Source organism: Orcinus orca, chromosome 1 (assembly GCF_937001465.1).
Source record: "Orcinus orca chromosome 1, mOrcOrc1.1, whole genome shotgun sequence".
Classification (NCBI taxonomy): Eukaryota; Metazoa; Chordata; class Mammalia; order Artiodactyla; family Delphinidae; genus Orcinus; species Orcinus orca.
The window spans coordinates 182,726,244-182,745,443 of NC_064559.1; the positions used below are offsets into that span (position 1 = coordinate 182,726,244).

The 19,200-nt window shown below is 49.3% G+C and overlaps 1 pseudogene; it reads right to left on the minus strand.

Annotated features, from left to right (window-relative positions):
- Positions 1-1,931: 1,931 nt before the first annotated feature.
- Positions 1,932-3,033, minus strand: LOC101274571 (histone H3.3A-like; annotated as a pseudogene).
- Between the last annotated feature and the right edge of the window lie 16,167 nt (positions 3,034-19,200).

Sequence of the window (19,200 nt, forward strand, 5' to 3'; positions counted from 1 at the left end):
CAAATCTGATTCAAAGGAGGATATGAGAAACTCGTATGAAAAACAATGATGGAATATGATGACTAAATTGGTTACAAAATTGGTTAATATCCTATAAGGCAATAAAACCCTAACCTTTGGGGTTATTTTCTCCTCTGGATGGAAATCACTTGCACCTTATCAGTTTTCTACAAGTGAACATCTAACTTTACAGAGCATGGGCCCTGATCAATAGTAATTAGAACGTCAAACAAAGCTGCAGGCCCTAGAGGGTCACCTGACTCTAGGTGGGCTTGTCGGCCAAGTCACAGGATGGGGAGAGAACTCACAGCCATCTTTTTGCCGATTTCCAAGTTTTGAATAGGACTGGGGGAAAGGAATCTCCTAGAGGAATGTGCAATGGGAATTTGAGTTTTGGGGGCTCAGAGTCGTTATAGATGGACCCCGAAAAGAAATGTGAGCCCAACTTTCACTAAGGTGACGTGGGGCAAGTAAGAGAAGCGTCAGTTGGTGCCAGTGGCTTGGTGGGCTCCACGTGGGGATGGGAAGATGGGTTGTACCCACCCCTGTGCCATGTTTTTTTTTTTTTTTGCCTGCATTGGGTCTTCGTTGCTGAGCGCGGGCTTTCTCTAGTTGCAGCGAGCGGGGGCTACTCTTCGTTGCGGTGCGTGGGCTTCTTATTGCAGTGGCTTCTCTTGTTGCGGAGCACGGGCTCTAGGCGCACAGGCTTCAGTAGTTGCGGCTCGTGAGCTCAGTAGCTGTGGCTCACGGGCTCTAGAGCACAGGCTCAATCGTTTCGGCGCACAGGTTTAGTGGCTCTGTGGCATGTGGGATCTTCCCAGACCAGGGCTCGAACCCGTGTCCCCTGCATTGGCAGGCGGATGCTTAACCACTGCGCCACCAGGGAAGCCCCTGTGCCATGTTTTGAAGTACCTCTCCTTGGACTCAGAGTTACACTAACCTTTTTATTTTCTGGAGGCTTTTTCCTGCTTTGTTTTTTTAACTAAATTTTTTATTGTGGTAAAATATACATATATATTTACATAACATAAAAATTACCATTTCAATATTTTTAAAGTGTACAGGTCAGTGGCATTAAGTATATTCATATTGTTGTACAGCCATCTGTACTTTTTCATCATCCCAAACTGAAACTCTGTACCTGTTAAACACCAGATCCCCATTACCCCTTCCTCCTACTTCCTGGCGATGACCATTCTACTTTCCGTCTCTCTCAATTCAAATACTCTAGATACCTTATATAAGAGGAACCATACTGTATTTGTCTTTTTGTGACTGGTTTCTTTCACTTAGCATAATTTTAAGGTTTATCCCTATTGTAGTAATATATCAGGACTTCATTCCTTTGTTTTTGGATAAACAAGTGTATTTGTAAGTTTAGTCAATGTACATAATTGATCTAAAAACTTCAATAGAGTGATAAATTTTAAAACCACTTGGCAAGTCATCTCTATGAAGTGATTTTTCCCAGGACCTTATCCCAGATGACACCATTTTAACTGGCAGAGGTTCCATGAGCTGAAGCTGTGTGTCCCTCCCCTACAGCAAGTTTACCCTAAGGGTTATTATAATACAAACTCCACAAGGAAAAGAAGTTCGGTATTGTTCCCTCTTGGGAGAGAAAAACTCAACCTAGTTATGAGACCAACCACAACACAAAGAAAAGCTGCACTAACTACTATATTAGTAATAGATGATGCTGGTGTGAATAACTTGTATTGTATTCTAGAGCCCTTATAAATAAATCCCCCCCGTTAGTGTCTGCATTATCAGCTAGAGGATTAGTTAACATGTGGTAGAATGAGGACTTATGCAAGGTATAATGTGCAAAGCATTTTACTACGTATGAAAAACAAGTGCAGTCTAATTAGGAGAAAACCAACCGGACTCCCTATCACACACACCTTAATGACAAGACTCCCCACCACATGTGAATGTAAAACATTTAATTTAAAAATGTTGACACTACAATATATAAAATAGCTATTATAAATGTACATAGTGTATTCTATAGCTGCCAGGTTTACTTTTTTTCTTTTTTTTTTTTTAAGGAAACTGTAAGTTACACTGTGGTTAAGACTTGTATCTTCACCCTTGAAAAAGCCCACATTCTATCACAGTGATGTATGGTCAGACTTAACAGCCCCAATCGTTAAACACTTGGATCAAGTCATAACCAGTTTTATTGCAAAAGGACTCTGTACACAGTTATCAATTTTAGTACCTTAACAGCTACCCAACAAGTCATTAACATACAGAAACATGCATCATGAGAAGCAAGAAATATCACCCATCCCTTCTGCATATTAGCAACTTGTCACTCCTGAGCAACGTGCTCACGTCACTGAGGTCTGTGAACAGTCAGTCACTTTTCGCATTCATCCTGAGTGAAGGATGGAATGACTTAAGTACAAATGCGGCATATTATAAACAATTTCTTACAGAAGAAGTCACAAAGTAAACCAAAGTATTTTACATAATTTACTACAAAACACCATAAAAACTTCCTTCACTTAAGCTCTCTCTCCCCGTAGCCGGCGAGCCAACTGGATGTCTCTGGGCATGATGGTGACTCTCTTTGTGTGGATAGCACACAGATTAGTATCTTCAAATAAACCCACCAGGTACGCTTCACTAGCCTCCTGAAGCGCACCGATGGCGGCACTCTGGAACCTCAAGTCGGTTTTGAAATCCTGGGCGATCTCCCTCACCAACCTCTGGAAAGGCAGCTTCCGGATCAGAAGCTTGGTGGATTTCTGGTAACGACGGATTTCTCCAAGAGCAATGGTCCCGGCCCTGTAGCGATGAGGTTTTTTCATCCCGCCGGTAGGGGGGGCGTTTTCTCGGCCGCTTTAGTGGCCAGCTGTTTGCGGGGCGCTTTGCCACCCGTGGACTTGACGAGCAGTCTGCTTGGTTCGGGCCATTTCCTTTCACCCAATGCCGAAGTCTTACACCGCTTCTCCGACCGCCGCGCAGTTCCTGCTGCCCAGTAAAGAGCCGTAGCTGCTGAGCTAATGGAAGAAGCTCCTCCGACTAACGACAAAACGGCTCTGCGCTCTTCATTCCTTTTTAAGGCTTATTAATATTTCATTGTATGTATATACTATATTTTGCTTATTCTTTCATCTATCAGTGGACACTTGGGATATTTCTACCTTTTGGCTATTGTGAATAATGCTGCTGTGCACGTGGGTGCACAAATATCTGTTTAAATCCCTGCTTTCAATTCTTTGGGTACATTCCTAGAGAAGGGATTGCTGGATCATATCATAATTCTATGCTTAATTTTTTGAGGAACTACCGCACTGTTTTCCACAGTAGCTGCACCATTTTACCTTTCCACCAGCAATGCACAAGGGTTTCAATTTCTCCACCTGCTTGCCAACACTTATTTTGTTGTTGATTTATATAATAGCCATCCTAATAGAAGTAAAGTGGAAACTTTTAGTTTTTAAATAATTGCTGAGTGTCACTGGATATTAGAAGAAAGTCTGATTGAGATTCTCTCCCTGAGTTTCAATTGCCCAGGAATCTCTGTGGCTGATGCCGTCAAAATGAGGTCATTTCTGCTTCCAGGACCATTCCTAGAAGAAACAAGAAGGGCCCTTGCTTCTGTTGCTTGTTCCTGCCACATGGTGTCGCTGTTGAAGACTTGTCCTGCACAGTCTGAAGGACATCGCTTGCCTGTTGCTACGCTGATGTCTCTGTTGTTTCAGATCCTTCCATGGGCGCCACTAGATCTGCCAGAGGAAACAACACTCCTTGGCTAAGATTACAGTTCCTCTATTAAATTAGACAAATATTTACTGAGTGCCTACTATGTGCCAGGCATTGAGCTAGGTCCTCGGAAAACATCAGAACAAAATACACAATGATCCCTGCCCTTCTGGGGCTAGACAATAAACAATGACCGCAGTAAACAGTAAATTACAAAGCATGTTAAAAGGTGTTAAGCACCATGGGAAGATGAAAGAATAAAACAGGATAAGGGGATTGGGAGTGTGTGGTGGGGTGTTGAGTGAGAGCTGCATCACTGGGAAGACCTTGAATCAAGTCTTGAAGGAGGTGAGCTGTCCCTGGAGGAAGAGTTCCAGGTAGATGGGCCAGTCCTATGGCAGGAGTATTTGGGATACGTTTGAAGTCAGAGTGAGTGAGGGGGATGGGAGCAGGAGAGCAAAGCCTTTAGGGACCATCATAAGGACTTTGGTTTTTACCCTGAGTGAGACGGGGATCCACTGCAGGATTCTGAGCAGAGAAGTGACTTGATCTGACTTGTGGTTTGTTTTTTTTTTCAACTTAAGTATTTATTACTTTTGCAATTTAAAGACTTTATTTTTTGGAGCAGTTTTAGGTTCACAGCAAAATTGAGAGGAAGGTACAGAGATTTCTCATATATTTCCGGCCCCCACACAGGCAGGCGTCCCTTATTATCAACGTCCCCCAAAAGAGTGGGACATTTGTTACAATCGATGAGCCTACAGTGACATGCTATTATCACCCAGAGACCACAGTTTACATTAAGGTTCACTCTTTTTTTAAAAAATCATTTATTTATTTATTTTTGGCTGCGTTGGGTCTTCATTGCTGTGTGCGGGCTTTCTCTAGTTGCGGCGAGCAGGGTCTACTCTTCATTGTGGTGCATGGGCTTCACATTGCGGTGGCTTCTTTTGCTGTGGAGAATGGGCTCTAGGTGCGTGGGCTTCAGTAGTTACGGCGTGTGGGCTCAGTAGTTGTGTCTCGAGGGCTCCAGAGTGCGGTTTCATATGTTGTGGCACACGGGCTTAGTTGCTCCGCGACACGGAGATCTTCCTGGACCAGGGATCGAACCCTTGTCCCCTGCATTGGCAGGCAGATTCTTAACTACTGCGCCACCAGGGAAATCCAGGTTCACTCTTGATGTTGCATATTCTATGGGTTTGGACAAACGTATAATGATGTGTATCCATCCTTATAGGATCACACAGAGCATTTTCACTCCTCTGTGCTCTCTGACTTAACGTTTTAAAAGTTTCACTGTGGCTTATGTGTTGAGAATGAATTGAAGGGTAAAGGGCAGGGACAGAAGCAGGCAGACCGGTTAGGAGGCCATGGCAATGATCCCGGGTCACAGGCATCATGGTTTACAAAATCATCACAGTCTGGAGCCTGGCCCTCTCCTCAACCTCCTTAGCAAATCCTCCTGCTCTACCCCAGTCGTCCTCTGCTTCAGGGCAGCACTGAAGACAACCACTGGTGATTGAGGACCTACTATGTGCTGGGCTTGACTCAAGGTGCTCCATGTTGATTGTTTCAGTCAGTATTCAAAGACATTCATGAGGAAGGGATTGTTCCACAGACATTTCAAAGCTCATGCTATGAATTGTGTCTTCCCCACCCCAAATTCATATGTTGCAGCTCTAAACCCCAATGTGGTGGTATTTGGAATGAGGCCTTTGGGAGGTAATTAGGTTTAGGTGAGGACATAAGGGTGGGCCCCCATGATAGGATTCGTGCCCTTACAAGAAGAGACATAAGAGAGTTTGCTTCCTTTCTCTTTCGCCTCCAACCCCTTGATCATGAACCAAGGAAAGCCATGTGACCACACGGTGAGAAGGCGGCCGTTGGCAAGCCAGGAAGAGGGCTCTCATCGGGAACTGAATCTGTCGGCACCTTGATCTTGGACTTGCAGCCTCCAGGACTGTGAGAAATAAGTGTCTGTTGTTTAATTCACCTAGTCTGTGGTATTTTGTTATAGCAGCCCAAGCTGACTAAGACAGCCCATTTTACAGACAAGGAAATAGAAACCTCCAAGATTTGGATGACCAGGTCACTCAGCTGGGGAGTGGTGGAGCATTGGGCTGAGCTGTGATGGGAGATTGGGGAACCAGAGAGAACAGGGCTTGGGGGAGTCCTGCCTGTGGGGCTGGGGGGCCTGGCACTGAGGAGTTGCAGAGGGACAAGGCCAGGTCTTGGGGTGACTGGGCCTGGTGGGCTCCCCGCCCGGGGTGACACCCTCTCTGTGGTTTCCCAGAGGCCAGGCTCTGGCTTTTCCGGATGTGCAGGGAGCCTGCAGGGGTTCCACTGAGGCCCTTCCTTGAGGCCTCCCAGGCTTGCTGGCAGCTGGAGCTGTCTAGGCCGGTGCTTCTGGAGGGGGCAGGTGGTGGTGGTGGTGGGGTACAAAATGGGGAGGGGAAGGCACCCAATCCTGACTCCCTGGGGCCTGTTCCTGCACACTCTCAGAGAAGGTGGTGAAGAGGGCAGCATGTTAATGACAGTAATTGCTTTAATTATTTTTTTGTTTTGGAGAGTCATAAAATATGGCAGCTTGCTCAGTGCTAATCATGGTAATTAGGAGGGGCTGGGGGCTGTGCAATTGTCAAGAGGGGGAAGCATCAGCCTGCAAAGACAAAGAGAAGCAAATGGTCAACCCAGCTTTCTCTTCCCTCCCTGCTTTCCCTCCCTTCCCTTCTACGCCTTTGGCCTTTTATTCCCTCTTTGGCCCACCTCCCTTCACTCCTCCTCCCTCTGCACCACCCCTTTGGGAGGGAGGCCTCTTTGATTCTGATGCATTGACTGCTGGGTTGGGGGTGGGGTGGACGGTGGCCTCAGCTGGTCTCAGGGATGGGCCTTGGGTCTGGGGGCGCAGCTGTGCTGGGGAAGGCAGAGAGTTGCGTCACAAGCAGAGGTCTGTGCTGCTCTGGGCTCTTTCCTATGGTGCGCCCATATGGGCAGCTTCACACAGCCTGCTTTGGACCAAACACCTTGACCTTCACAGATCCTCTCCTCTCGGGAGAGAGCAGAGCTGCATCCTTGAGCGGAGCTGGCCAAGCCTCAGGGAGTGGAAGCTGGGCCACCAGCCTGCTTCCCTTACTCCTAGCCAGCCAAGCATCACACGCTCTGCCAACATTTCCTGAGCCACCTACTGTGTGCCAGGCTGGAGATTCAGTGGGGAATCAAGCTCCCGGTCAGATGGAGAGTTGGACATGGAAGAAGTAATGACCATCCAGGGGGAATCAGAGGAACGGCACTCAGGCTAAAGGTGCCGACTCTTGGAAAGTCAGGGAAGACTTCCTGGAGGAGGTGGCAGGGCCATCAGGAAGGACTTCCAAGAGGAAACAATGTTTTCTGGGTCTTGCAAGGTGAGTAGTAGTTTCCTGGATGTGAGGGGAGAGAGGATTCCAGGCTGAGAAGAGGGGAGGGAGGGAGATACAGCTAAAGAAATCGCTGTGGGTTAGATTGTGAGGGGCCTCAAAGATCACACCATGGAATTTGGGCTTGACCTAGCCTTTGGGATCCCTGTGCATGTGACTTGGGAAAGGGTGGGAGTCAGGAAGCTTTTTCTATGAGGAATAAATAAAAACATGTCGGTAAAGCACAGAGCACAGAGTATCAGTGGGTGAGAGCAGTGCTGGTATTGGAGACAATAACAAAGTGATTAGCCCAGGACAATGCCCAGGGACACATAGACGAACTCATGCATGTACCTGGAGGCAGTTTTGCACAGACACGTGAGCTCCGATACACAGTACAGAGATACAAACACACAGTTACTGCCTGCCGCCCCCCAGATATGTACAGGTACACACACACACACACACACACACACACACAGAGTCATGCACACACAGAAACACTCTGACAAAGACCAACACCAGACACACTCACCACACCAGATTCACCGATGTGTTGTACCTTTGAGGGACCTGCTAAGGCCAGAGATGTGCCCCAAATCCTCGGACTTGTTACTTTGCTCCCTGGGACTCTGGGCTGCAGGGCTGGGGCGGAGTCAAGGAGAATGTCTTCTACAGATCTCCCCAGCAGCCCTTCTGCCGGAACATGACCCTTGGCACTGCAGCTAGAGGGCCTGAGGCCAGCTGTCAGGAAGAACTGTCCACATGAGAAGCCAGCTTTCTGCAGCCAGGGGTGCCACTCACCACCCCAGGCCTGAGCCACTGGTGAGGTGGACATACCTGGTTTAGGGCAGGGAGCCGTTTCAGCCTAAGCAGAACTCTCACCCTCTTCCAAGACCAGGGTCTCAGAATCACCAGGACCCTCCTCTGGCGGGCTCAGGCAGAGAAGCTGTGAGCTCACAGGGGAGCACATTATGCGTGGTACATGCAAATATCTGCTGTGGATGGTAAAAAGGGCCTTGTAAAAGGAGGGATAGTGGTTTGGGTTCTGGGGGGCACTTCTGGTTTGCGAGGGGGTGTGAGGAACAACAGAGGAGCATAGAGGCTCCTGGGGTCTGGCGAGCGGTGCTAGATGTGTCGGGGGAAAGGGCTTGCTGGGGGATAGGCACTGTTCAAGATGAATTGCATGTGTGAACTTGTTTAATCCTTGTGGCACCCAACGAAGCTCGTGCCGTTCGCACCCCATTTTACAGATGTGGAATTTAAGGGCCTTGTGCAATTCACACTGTTGGGAAGTGGGAGGCTGATGGGAACCCTGGCAGCTGGGCCTCAGAGCCCTGCCTCATCAAAGCACTTCCCATGCCAGGACTTGGTGGTCTGTCCCTGCCGGTTCCCCTTGAGAACGATAGTGATCACTTGGTGCTTGTGTTCCCAGGAGCCAGCAGAGACCCAGCATGGTAGTTGTTCACCAAGTCTGGATGGAAGGACGGGAGGGAGGAAGGAAGAATTCGAAGCAGGGGCTGGCCCCGAGGGTCTTCGGGGATCTCAGAACTCCCATCTCGTCCCTGTACCCCCTTCCCCACCTGTTGGGGGCCCTCCCGTTCCTGCCACCACGCCTGAGCCTCAGGTGTCCCAAAGCTCAGTTTCCTTCTTGTCCAGTTTCATTTTCTTACGAGACAAATGAGAGGCTGGGTCCGCCTTCCCGCTCACACCAACAGGCTGGTTGTCAGCTGCAGTGACATCTGTGCTTGTCAGAAAAATTAAGAAGAAAGTGAGAGAAGCCGCAGCCCTAGAACGGCCGGCTGGAGAGGGAATCTGGGCCTGGCCTCTCCTGGGAAGACCCCTTCCCCCAGCATCTCACAGGAGGCCCAGGGGGCAGGCCTGGGCCACAGTGGACACGACTTCTCCACCTACATTCTCTTCCCTTGAGAGGGAGTGTGGTGAACAGTGTGGCTTCTGGAAATCCCGGCTCTGGACGGCCCAGCTGTTTGTTTGGACAAGTTACTTAATCTCTCTGTGTCTTAGTTTTCCCATCTATAAAATGGGGATAACGTTGTGAGGGTTAAATGAATTAATACCTGTGAGCACTTGGAACTGAATATACATCTGGCACTTAGTATTTTGTTTGTGTTTGTGTTATTTTTCTTTTCTTCCTTGTCCTAGGGATTGTGCCTCTGAGTGAGGGGCTCAGCCCATCTGTGTGGTGGAGCTAGACTGCGGAGAGCTCGCTATGGACTGGACAGGTTGGAGAAAGCTTCATTCATTCTACAAATTTTTATTGACCCCAAGCCTCTGGTCCCTGCCCTTGGGGACCCCCAGTCTGGTAGGGAGAGGCAGACATGTAAACAGATTATTATAAAAGGCAGGTAATATAATGTTCAGAAAAAAGAGGAGGAAGCATCTAATGGGAGTGGGGAGTGGTGGAGCAAGGAGGTCAGGGAAGGCTTCCTGGAGGGGGTGGCAGAAACGTTACATGGAAGTGTGAGGAAGAGTTTTCCAGGTGGCCCAGGGTGGAAGGATTTCTATGGAGACTGGGCATCAGGAGCAGCCTGTGAGGGGCCGGGTCAGCTGTGTCAGGAGGCTGGGCTTTATCCTAAAGGCAGTGGGAGGACTGGTGAGGGGTGTATGTAGAGTATACAAAGACACAGTCAGCTTGAAGGAGGTGGCTGGGTCAATGGTTGGAGGATGGATGGGACGCCTACTCACTTGGTCCCCTTTCTCATTCATTTCTGTAGCCCCAGCCACCCTGGCTGGCCCAGGTCATGGGCATTTCTGGCTACCACTAGTGGATGAACCTAGGATAGGACCTCTGTGATCACCCAGGCCCAAGACGGCTGGGACCAGAGAGGGGGCTGGGCCTTAGCAGGAGGGCGCAGAGCTGAGGATCTGGGGACTTCTTTTCAGGACTGTGCGCTCCTGGCTGCCCCCATATCTCAGCCTGGATCAGCCCTGGTGGGGAGAAGCAGGTGACAGAGACAACTGGGCTCGGCCGGCTCTTTCCAGCAGGGGGCAGCCGCAGTGCGTGGATGAGTGCGTCCGGCCACCACGGCTCTGGCCACCACGGCTCAGCTCTGCACCACTGGCACTTCGGAAAGGGTCTCTGGGAGGCTGGGGGGTCAGACGCAGGGTATCAAGGCCTTCCCAGGTGAGCTGAAGGGCAGGGGTAGGGAAACCTTCACACCCTCAGGGCAGTCCTGCCGGATGACGAAGATGCCGGTAGGACCCCAGAGGCCGGATCAGATGCTCCAGTAATTTCAGCCCTGGAAGCACACTAGAATCACCTGGGCAGTGTTAAAAACATACCCATTGCCTGATGCCCTCCCCAGATAATTGAGTCAGAGTCTCCGGGGCCGGGGCCCAGGGCCAGCAATGAAAAATCTCCCCTGATGGTCCTAGTGCACACTGAACTACCTGGTTGCAGGGATTTGAGAGTGAATGGACAAATGTCAGGGCCATCTCTGCCCTCCTGGGGGTAGATCTGCATCCTATACATTGCACTATGCAAAGGAGTTACACGATGTGTGACCACGATGTCACAGGAGTTGTCTCCTGCCATCTCGAGGCTGAGAGAAGGTGGTGAGCAGGGCGCACTACAAGAGGTACCTGTTCTCACCTGCCCCAGGGTGAGGCATTCAGAGCGGGCTGTAGCATGTGTGTCCACGAACATGTATAAGCACCCCTGTGTGTGCGCGGGCACATTCTGTGTGAAGGTGGTGGGTACCTGCACGTGTGGAGATGTCTCTCCTCTGGGCAGGTATAGGTACCTCTGGGCCTGTTCTGCCTGCACGGACATGCATGCTCTTGCCTTTGTGCTACATGTATGTGGCAGTACAGACGAGTGTGGCTCGCTGCTCGTCTCTGTGAGCTTTCTCTGTGTCTTCAGGTGTCTCTCTGAGTACATGCGTGTCTTTGCACATACACATTTGTCTCTGCGTCCTGGTGTCTCATGTGAGGCTGTCTCAGGGCTGCCTCGTGGTCTTGGGTCCTTGGGAACTGATGATGGATTTGAAGCTCTGCTTTTGAAGGTATTTTTCCTCTTTCTCTCTCTCCTTCCCATCTGATCGTGTAGCCTCCCCAAAGACCACACACAGGTGAGTTCTGTGTGGACAGAGTCAAGTGTGGGTTTAGAAAACCCACAGCCCCTCCAGGCAGTGTCTTTAGTCGGCCTCCAGGTGGGCAGCCAGCCTCACTGGGAGAAGCTGCTCAGAGCCCACGCGGCATGTGCCAGGCCCACTGCCCCTCCCTGCCAGCATCTTGGAAAGGCCGTAGGTGGGAAGGAGCTACTCAGGGCCAGATGGGGTCCCGAGGGCTCCCAGGCTGCTGATTAAATTGACACACTTTATATCAATATTCTTTATGTATTTGTTCAACATTTATTTAGTGGAGGGGGTGAAAGTGATATTCTGTTAGTAAAAACGGTGATCTGCTTATAGTAAAAACAAGATTTATCGCCTGCACCGAGCATCGCAGACATCTTAATATACTTAGAGTTGCTTTTGATATCAGAGTTTTTCTGTCATTTATAATCAGAGGTGCGTTATCTCTCACTCTGAGGGTGGAGATTACTTACATAGATGTGGTTACAAAATGTGTTCCCATAGACGGGACTCTATCAGGCATTATTTGGTTTGAGAATTTCAGCCAGCTCTGCAAGGCCATGTTTCACCTGAATAAATACTTCTTCGTAGTGAATTAGAAAAGGGTACCTCATTCAGGCCACCTCAGTCCTGTGGACGCACAGCTTTGGGGGTCGAGGCTGGATGGGACTTCAGCGCCGCCTTGGCCTCACTCAGCTCTGGGTGGGTGGTGTGGACTGGATGTGTGTGTGTTAGTGGTCTATCTGACGTTTGTATGCATGAAGTGTCCACTGTGTTTTGTGTGGCTGGCGTGTGACGTGTGGGTCTGGGTGGGGTGTGTAATGAACTGAACATATGATGTCTGCATGTAGTGAAGAATGGGTTTGTGTGGGTGGTGGTCACGTGTGGGAGGAGGGATGGTGATGGTGACGCAGGCGTTATGAGTGTTTTTGCTTTTTAACATCTTTATTGGAGTATAATTGCTTTACAAAGGTGTGTTAGTTTCTGCTTTATAACAAAGTGAATCAGTTATACATATGTTCCCATATCTCCTCCCTCTTGCGTCTCCCTCCCTCCCACCCTCCCTATCCCACCCCTCTAGGTGGTCACAAAGCACCGAGCTGATCTCCCTGTGCTATGCGGCTGCTTCCCACTAGCTATCTATTTTACGTTTGGTAGTGTATATATGTCCATGCCACTCTCTCACTTTGTCACAGCTCACCCTTCCCCCTCCCCATATCCTCAAGTCCATTCTCTAGTAGGTCTGTGTCTTTATTCCCATCTTGCCCCTAGGTTCTTCATGACCTTTTTTTTTTTTTCTTAGATTCCATATATATGTGTTAGCATACGGTATTTGTTTTTCTCTTTCTGACTTACTTCACTCTGTATGACAGCCTCTAGGTCCATCCACCTCACTACAAATAACTCAGTTTTGTTTCTTTTCATGGCTAAGTAATATTCCATTGTATATATGTGCCACATCTTCTTTATCCATTCATCTGTTGATGGACACTTAGGTTGCTTCCATGTCCTGCCTATTGTAAATAGAGCTGCAATGAACACTTTGGTACATGACTCTTTTTGAATTATGGTTTGCTCAGGGTGTAGTTATGAGTGTTTGTTGTGTGTGCCTTCTGCTGGATTGGGTGAAAGGGGTGTGCCTGGGTGTGTGTGGCTGTGTAGTGTATAGTGTGAGCATGCAATTCTGTGAATGGGGTTCTTGGAGACAGGTTCAAAGTCTCAGCCCTCCAGCCTAGCTTTGGAGCTGGCCCAACCTTGGGCAGGCCTCCCCAAGGCCCCTCTGCAGCCTCAGGTTCCATCCTGTTGCTGTCCCAACCATACTGGGTCCTGTCGGTGGGCCTGAAGGGAAAAGTCCTTTAGGTAAGAGGGGCAGCTGGTGGCAGTTGGCGTTGAAACTCTGCCCTGGCCCGAACCTGCCTGTGTGGGGTCTTCTTCCCCACCCCCACCCCGGGCCCCTGTTTGGGCCTCCACCATCTGAACCATTGCAATAGCTTCTCATCTGACCTCCCTGCCTCTCTGCCCACATCCCCCCACCCCCCCATTCATTCCCCACGCTGCAGCCAAAATGTTTCTCCAAAACTCAAATCTGGGCATATCTCTCCTTACTTCAAACCCTTCAGTGACCCCTCAATGCCTATAATATGAAGGCCAAGCCCCAAGCCGCAGGCCGCTGACAACTGACCCTCATCTGCCTCTCTGCCCACCGCTCCCCCCAGGCTCACTCTGGCACCATTTTCTTGGACACCAGTGTGAGGTCAAGCCTCGAGCTCTTCCCTCTGCTGGGCCTCTTACCCCTCCGGGCCGGCGCCTCCTCCTCTGTACCCAGCCTAGCCAAGCCCCTTGGAAGCCTCCTCTGCCCTTTCTATACAGAATTGCTGGCTGCTCGCTCACAAGTTCCATTAAGGCTCCCTGCTCTGCATTGTAATGGTCAGCTGGGCTGTGCATCCCCACTGAACAGTGGCTTCCTTTGGGGCTGCCTGAGGGATACTCCTGGGCCAGACTCCAACTTCTGGGGGACCCACTCCGAGCAGGGCTCCAGTGCCCACCCGTACCCTAGTGGGGGTGACAATCAGAGAGAATGTTTTCTCTCTCTTTCCTCCATTTAGGCAGCAGCTGGCCTGAGCTTCCTTGCCTCTAGGAAGGTTTGTGTTTTGAGACTTGCAAGGAAGAGACATCTGGAAGACACTTCTCTGTTGGGGTTTTGTTTCCCTAAAGCGGGAGCCTCTCTAGGGGATTAAGCAGGGTGTCTGGGTGGGAGAGGGGAGAGAAAATTAAAATGGGAGCGAGGAATTCCTCCCGACTAAAAGAGAGAATATTTACTGGGAGTGAGGAAAGTCTGGGGTTGCCCGGGTGGAGGAGACTCATGTGTGTTTCCTGGAAGGACCTTGGAGAAGGTGGGATCCCCAGGCACTGTGTGGTTCCCAGCCTGGCTAAGGGTGCTGGTAGGGGAGCTGAAGGAGCCCTGGGGGCCAGGACAGTGGTGTCTCCATAGGAGTCATTGTTGAGTGACAGCCACGATGAGAGTGGATGTCCTCTGAAGGCTGAAATACAACAGTGTTATATTTCCCCAGAGCCTCGGTGCTACACTGAGGATACTTAGACCCTGGGGTGCAGCAGCGTTGGTAGGATGGCAAGTGAGTCATTGTGCCTCATCTGTAAAGTAGAGATAAGAATAGTATCTCTCTGGGCTTCTCTGGTGGCGCAGTGGTTGAGAGTCCGCCTGCCGATGCAGGAGACACGGGTTCGTGCCCCGGTCCGGGAAGATCCCACATGCTGCGGAGCAGCTGGGCCCGTGAACCATGGCTGCTGAGCCTGCGCGTCCGGAGCTTGTGCTCTGCAACCGGAGAGGCCACAACAGTAAGAGGCCCACATACCACCAAAAAAAAAAAAAAAAAAAAAAAAAAAGAATAGTATCTCCCATTATTATGATATCACTTATACGTGAAGTCTAAAACGTGGCACAAATGAACTTATCTACAAAACAGAAACAGACTCACAGACATAGAGAACAGTTGTGTGGTTGCCAAAGGGGAGGGGGCGTGGGGGAGGGAAGGACTGGGAGTTTGGGATTAGCAGATGCAAACTATTATATATAGGATGGATAAACAGCAAGGTCCTACTGTATAGCTCAGGGAACTATATTCAATATTTTGTGATAAACCATAATGGGGAAGAATATAAAAAAAGAGTAGTATCTCCCTCTTGATGACAAGATTAAATGAGATAATAATAATAATAGTCAACTCTTGAAAGATTCTATCTACCAAGTACTATTCCAAGGGCTCTACCCACAATAATGCATTTAATCATCATAACAACCCTGTGTGTCAGGTACTGCGATTCCCATTTCATGGAAGAGGAAACTGAGGTATTGACACGTTCAAGGTCTTCAACTGGGGATTGCATACAGGTGGTCTGGCACCCAAGCCTGAGCTCTTACCACTGTCCCTCCTGAAGAAAGTGGCCAGGTAGTTAGAACATATCGAGTGGGTAGTGAGTGTTAACATCACACAAGGAAAATGTCTACTTTCAGTAGCACTTACCTAGGAGGCATCAAAACTGAAGGCTGTTCATAAAAGAGAATGAAATAATGCAACAACATGGATGGACCTAGAGATTATCATACTAAATGAAGTAAGTCAGGAAGAGAAAGACAAATACCATACAATATTAGTCACATGTGGAATCTAAAATATGGCCCAAATGAACTTATCTACGAAACAGAAACGGACTCACAGACATAGAGAACAGACTTGTGGTTGCTAAGGGGTGGGGTGGGGGAGGGATGGACTGGGAGTTTGGGATTAGCAGATGCAAATTATTACATATAGAATGGATAAACAAGGTCGGTCTTACTGTATAGCACAGGGAACTATATTCAGTATCCTGGGATAAACCATATTGGAAAAGAATATGAAAAAGAATGTGTATATGTATAACTGAATCACTTTGCTGTACAGCAGAAATGAACACAACATGGTAAATTAACTATACTTCAATAATAAAAAAAAAAAGAAAGAAACCTGAAGGCTGTTGTCACCACATGATACATGCCAGCTCCTTACTGGACCAAATTGGAGATTTTTTTGGACCTGTGAGTAGGTCCTCAGAGGAGAGTACGTTTTCATCCTTCAGTAACAGAACCACCACCAGCTGTCTCCCCTTTTTCTGGCAAAGAAAACCCGGAATTTTCCCCTTCAGCGTACTGCTTGGTGACTATCTTCACTGGTGCATGGACCTTCATCTAGCACGTTAAAACACTCAGTTTTTTTTTTTTTATTATTTAATGGACCTCTGCACCCTGACAGTTCTCAGTAAATGTGAGCTATGATATAGGAATCGGGCTGCATACTTAAGTATGCAAGAAATAGCATATTTCCCACCTTTCACACTGATTTTACTAACTCACCTTGAGCTCCCATTTTTCCCTCTGGGGATCTGGGAAATTCAGCCTCAGCCAGTTTTGGGGCCAAGTTGGAGATGCGTGTGTGTGTGTGTGTGTGTGTGTGTGTGTGTGTGTGTGTGTGTGTGTATGTGGGGCTTCCTGTACTGAAAGCGGTGTGAAGCTGTAGGCCAAGCAGGAGCAGATAGGGAACAAAGGAGGCATTACTGAGGCTTCCCTACCGAGGGGCAGAGTAACAGGGACCGGAGCACTGATGCAGGGAGCGCCACTGGAAAGAAGGCAAGGATGCTGCCCTGCTGCTCATGTGTGGCCTGGGACTTCTCCTTGGGGACATGTCCAGGACACCTGTCTGACGTATCCATCAGAAGCGTCCTGCTCTCTCTGACCAACCAGAGCATTCTACTTGTGATCTGTGAGGGCACTGACCTCAGCCTGTCTCGGGCTGTGGTGTTGATTCCATTGGATTCAATCCAGTTTCAGTCTAGTGAGTTCAACATGGCTGGACTCTGTGTCAGATGCTGAAGGTAAAAGAATGAACAAATCAGACTTGACTCCTGTCAGTAGTTTAGTGGGGTCACTTGCTGGTAGACACAAGATGAAAATATGGGCTGCCATGAGAGTGGGGGGCATGAAGCAAGAATCAGTGAAGGCTTCCCAGAAAGATGCCACCTGGAAGCCGAGACTGAGGGAGGAAGGGTGGTTCACGCGGGAATGGCGTGTGCTGGAGACTGGAGGCTGGAGAGCGTGGGGTCTGGAGAGGACCTCTCCAGGGCACAGAGACATCTGGGAGGCCATGGGGAGATGGAGAGGATGGAAGCCAGAGCGGCGGACTGGACTGGGTCACGCAGGGCTCTGGAGGCCTCACATTGAAGGGTTTGGACCTTACCTATGGGTAACATGGAGCCGTTGGAGGAGAGTGACACTGTTATATTTCAGCCTTAGAGAACATCCTGTCTGTGATGTGGAGGGTGGGTTTGAGGGTAGGCTGATGCATGATTAATAACTAGCTCTCTGGAAAAAAAGCCCTTTTGCAAATTTCTGTGATGTAAATACTTCCAGCAGGATTGGTTGCAAGCCACCCAGGGGATGACAGACATCGGAATGCGGAGCTGGGACGGGATACTGATAGTCTGAACTCCTGAGCTGGGACCAGCCGGCTCCAGCTCACCACTGGCTGCAGGGGAGCAAGGAGGCCTTATTCCTTTTACTAGAATGAGTGGGTGAGCAAGCTTCTCTCATTTCCCTTTGTCTTCTGCCCCAGCGCTGAGCACGGGCCTTGCACAGAGTCAGCACCGAGGCCCAGAAATATTCTGGAAGGATAAGCAAGGCAGAAGAACCCTCAGGTGTGTCCCATCCTATCTCCTGGAGGAATCCCTACGAACCAGCTCTCACGAGGAAGTCAGAGGCAGGCAAGTGTGCCCCATGTGATCAGATTTCAGGGCTGAGGACAGGAGGAGAGCATGCTGGGATGGGAGGCTGATGAGCTGATGATAATAATTATGACAATTATGCAAAATACACAAATAATAATTACAGAAAATCATGATTATTATTTGTGGGTGTGAGATGTCTCCAGATTTTTGGAACTGCACAGAAGCGTCAGATGTCCCTTTTCCCATGGGACTGGGAGTGTCACAGCCAAGCTCAGGGCTGTGTAGCAGGGGCTGGGTTTTACATTTCTTGCTAGACAGCTGGCTCCTGCCCCGAGCTGGTGGGATCCAGCCTTCCCACCAGCTGGATGGGGACCCAGTGCCAGGCCAGGCTGGGCCAGACAGTGAGGTCAGGAAAGGCAGGCCTCCCCCTATACTCCCTCCCCTCGCACAAGACCCTAGTGGCATAATAAGGGCCCTCTTTTAGAAATCCAACAGGAGTTGCCACAGGGCTGGGAAACTTAGGTGAACTGGATTTAATATGGCTCCAGGACCTCCACAGCTGGAGGGAGTTCATTAACTCTATTAACATGATTCAGGGCCTTCCCTGGTGGCACAGTGGTTAAGAATCTGCCTGCCAATGGAGGGGACATGGGTTTGAGCCCTGGTCTGGGAAGATCCCACACTCCACGGAGCAACTAAGCCTGCGTGCCATAACTACTGAGCCCATGAGCCACAACTACTGAGCCCACGTGCCACAACTACTGAAGCCGGCATGCCTAGAGCCCATGCTCTGCAACAAGAGAAGCCACTGCAATGAGAAGCCTGTGCACCGCAACAAAGAACAGCCTCCGCTCGCTGCAACTAGAGAAAACCCGTGCACAGCAATGAAGACCCAATGCAGACAAAAATAAATAAAATAAATAAATTTATTAAAAAAACCCAAACAAACCATGATTCAGGTTCAGCTCCTTGTGTCTGCTTTTTCTGCTTTGCTATCAGTTAGGCAGTTCTCTCTCTCTCTTTTTTTCCCCATCTGTTCCAAACTCCTGAGAGAAGAAATTTGATTGGCTCAGCTGATAACCATAGTCTCTTTGTAGAGCTTTTTGTGTCAAGCCATGTGATAGGCTATTAGGTGGCCTGTGGATGAGCTGCTCTTGTGTCAGGTGCTCATTTGTGGCCCAATCAGTTGTCAGCTCTGAGCTGGAAGCCTTTGGCAGCAGAGATTCAAACAGAAGTTGGTTGCATGGTGGCAGACCTGTCCTGTGTTGAATGTAAGTCTTGATACTTCATTCAGTAGGTGACGGTGAGTCTTGAAAGGTTCTGGAGGATGGGATTTGATTGAAGCTGGGACTTGGGAAGATTAATCTGGTCACAGGGAAGAGGATCATGGGAGGTGGAAAGGAGGGAGGCAGGGCGGCCAGGTAATTGGCTACTGCTTTAGCTCAGTGAAAAATGAACTGAGCTGATATAATTTAGAGGGTGGGGCTCCTAGGGAGCCAGATGTAAGGGAGCTCTCACTTTCAGGGTTTGTCATCAGCAAGGATCTGACAGTGCCTCCTTAAACGTGCCTCTCTCACCACACCCTGTGGTGGGGCCGGGGTGATGAGGAAGGAAGCTGAACTTATAAGCTGTAACTGGTGAGTTGCAGGTGGTGAGGGAGCCGGACTCCCTGCAGCGGTGAATGCTGAGGCTTCTGGCGTTAAGGCCTCCAGAGGATG